A 2,500-nucleotide genomic window follows, 5' to 3' on the forward strand; every position below is an offset into this window, starting at 1 on the left:
GAATTCTGTAGACTGGTCTTTGTCTTTTGATAATACTTGATGCAACATAAAGTATGAATATCTTCTGGAAGCATTGTATACTTGAAATAAAAGAATAAGATGTGTGTCGTGTGGGAAGTAAATTCAATGGTTATTGTATGGTGAGCTGTATAGAATATACAATGAATCACACTGTATATTACGGTACAGGCGGTGCAGGAAGGAATGCTTTTCAGCCATGCACAATATACCCTGCATTGTGTGTCGAAAACAATGAACAATGAGTGACTCCTGTGCGTTGTTTGAAGTGAAATTATGAGTGCATATTTGGAAAAAAATGAATGTTTATGTCGAGAATACAGTGAGGTATGTCTGCAACGCCTAGAGACGTGTGTACAATTTTCATTAAATTATGTATTGACAACATTATGTATTTGCCAATGGCTCACAGTCCACGAGCGGCAGAGACTCGAAGGGAAATAAAAAGCGGCGAAAGGGAACGAGAATTTAATCTCATTATAACAGATGACTTGATGTGAACATGTAACACATGGAAGATGGTGTCAGGCCAGAGCCCGTACATGATCCCAGTACTCAGGCTGTCCAATTGTATTTATACGATAAACAAATTGGAAATGGTGGATGAGGTCGGTTCAGGGGGAAGGCAGCGGGTGACCAGGAATTGGAAGATGGAGGGGGGAGGGGGGACGAAGGATTTAACGAGAAATGGTGGAGGGAGTGTGTGGTGGGATGTGAGGGATGAGCCGGGAGGTGGAGGGCTGGGATGTGGTCGGTGGAGGGCCTGGAGGTCATGTAACACGACAGAGCGCCGTAGCAGACTGATGTGAATGAAAAGTGTAAATAAAGATAACAAGCAGAGTAGCTCGAGGCTCAACTCCATGATATGTTTTATTCAAAGCTCGACTTGACCATCTATTAACACCCGCCCCTCTGCAGACGCGGGTGGAAGGATAGACTCACAGCTTGGTGGAGGGAGAGGCAGGCGGTTGGTGGATAAGGCAGGGTAGTTTGACAAGAGAGACAGGTGTCTGGAGTGGAACTAGGACGACAGACGGACACTCAGAGACGGGGAAGGGAGGAGATATAACGGAGAACGATCAGAAAAAGAGATCGGCAAGAAGTTGCAATGGCAGAAACACGATAGATTGCTCGGCTAGGAAGACAGGAGACATGACTGAATGGCAGAAGGTTAGAGAAATTGCAACATAGCCGAGGGAGAGAAGAACACAATAGGAAGGGTGTGTAGCACGGCAAGATAGATAGGCGCTTGTATATATAACATTTTCTCGTGTTTTGTATCTGTTAGTTAGTTAGTTAGTTAGTTAGACAGGTAGTTAGTGTGTGCGTGCGTTTGTGTGTGTGTGTGTGTGTGTGTGTGTGTGTGTGTGTGTGTGTGTGTGTGTGTGTGTGCATGTGTTTGTGTGTGTGTGCGTGCGTGCGTGCGTGCGTGCGCGCGTGTGTGTGTGTGCGTGTGTGTGCATATGTTTGTGTGTGTGTTTGTGTGCGTGTGTGACTGTGCGCGCGCGTGCGTGAAAAGCAGAGGGCAGAGAAAGACCGAGACCCGTGGAGCAGACAAAGATATATCTCGACTTGATAAATGGCTAAGGTTGAAAGTTGAAGAAGGGGAGCGGCCGACGAGAGCCTTGGGAAGACGGAGAAGAAGGAGAGAAGAGAGAGCGGGAGAGGTTCCGCGTCCCGCAGGACTCGCGTAGGATAACCCCATCCCAGGACATGGCCAGCAGCGGGACATACTTAGCCAAGTCATAAATGGATGCTTGGGTCGCATGGCCGAGTAGTACATGATCATTCACATACCGTAACGCACATGTCCGGACCTTAGATGTCACAAGGCAAGTCGCCGGGGCATGCGTTTACCCGCACGTCCGTGGCCTGTTCATAATGGACGTCGCCTTGCCCTTCTGCAGGAGCGATGGCCCGTCCTGCCAGGCCTGTTGGCAGTATTTTCTCATCTCAGTTTTCATGACCTCGGTAGAACTTCTGCATTCTATAGCACACGGACATATTGACGAGCAGATTCTACTGGAATGTGACAGATTCAATCACTCTCAATCCCAGATCAGTGCGTCCATACACCAACAAGGTCAAAAGTCTAACTAAAGTGCACGCTTCAACAATTTAGCGATCATCGAGCATTTTGATTTGCGTAGAAAAACTACTGTGCACAGATATTTTGTGTATAGTGTAATTCTACCATTGTATCAACACGGTAGAATATCATCATTTATTTATTAATTTGTGATTTTCTTGCCGAAGGGATGCACTAACAGTTTTTCTGGATGATTTACAATGAAATATTTATTTTTTCTTTTTCAGACTTTCATTTGATTCTGACCCTCGCTTTCTGTCACAAACCATTTCCATATCTTAACACTGGCAATTCTGTGGAGGCGCCACCACGTACAGTATGTACAGGGAAGCCATAACCACATTTGCAAGGATTCGGATTATCCAAACCTTCAATCTAAACATACAAAGTTCA

At 45.8% G+C, this 2,500-nt stretch overlaps 1 protein-coding gene across 1 annotated transcript in view; it reads right to left on the reverse strand.

Annotated features, from left to right (window-relative positions):
- Window positions 1-471: 471 nt before the first annotated feature.
- Window positions 472-2,500, reverse strand: part of LOC122250566 (potassium channel, subfamily K, member 16) — a 66,330-nt gene continuing 64,301 nt past the window's right edge. Inside the window, exon 3 of the mRNA XM_043012046.2 lies at window positions 472-2,500. This exon is cut by the window's right edge and continues 1,224 nt beyond it. The gene's annotated coding sequence lies outside the window, so the exon portion shown is untranslated.

This window comes from Penaeus japonicus, unplaced genomic scaffold, assembly GCF_977035675.1.
Source record: "Penaeus japonicus unplaced genomic scaffold, GWHDUDI00000001_assembly GWHDUDI00000007, whole genome shotgun sequence".
NCBI lineage: Eukaryota > Metazoa > Arthropoda > Malacostraca > Decapoda > Penaeidae > Penaeus > Penaeus japonicus.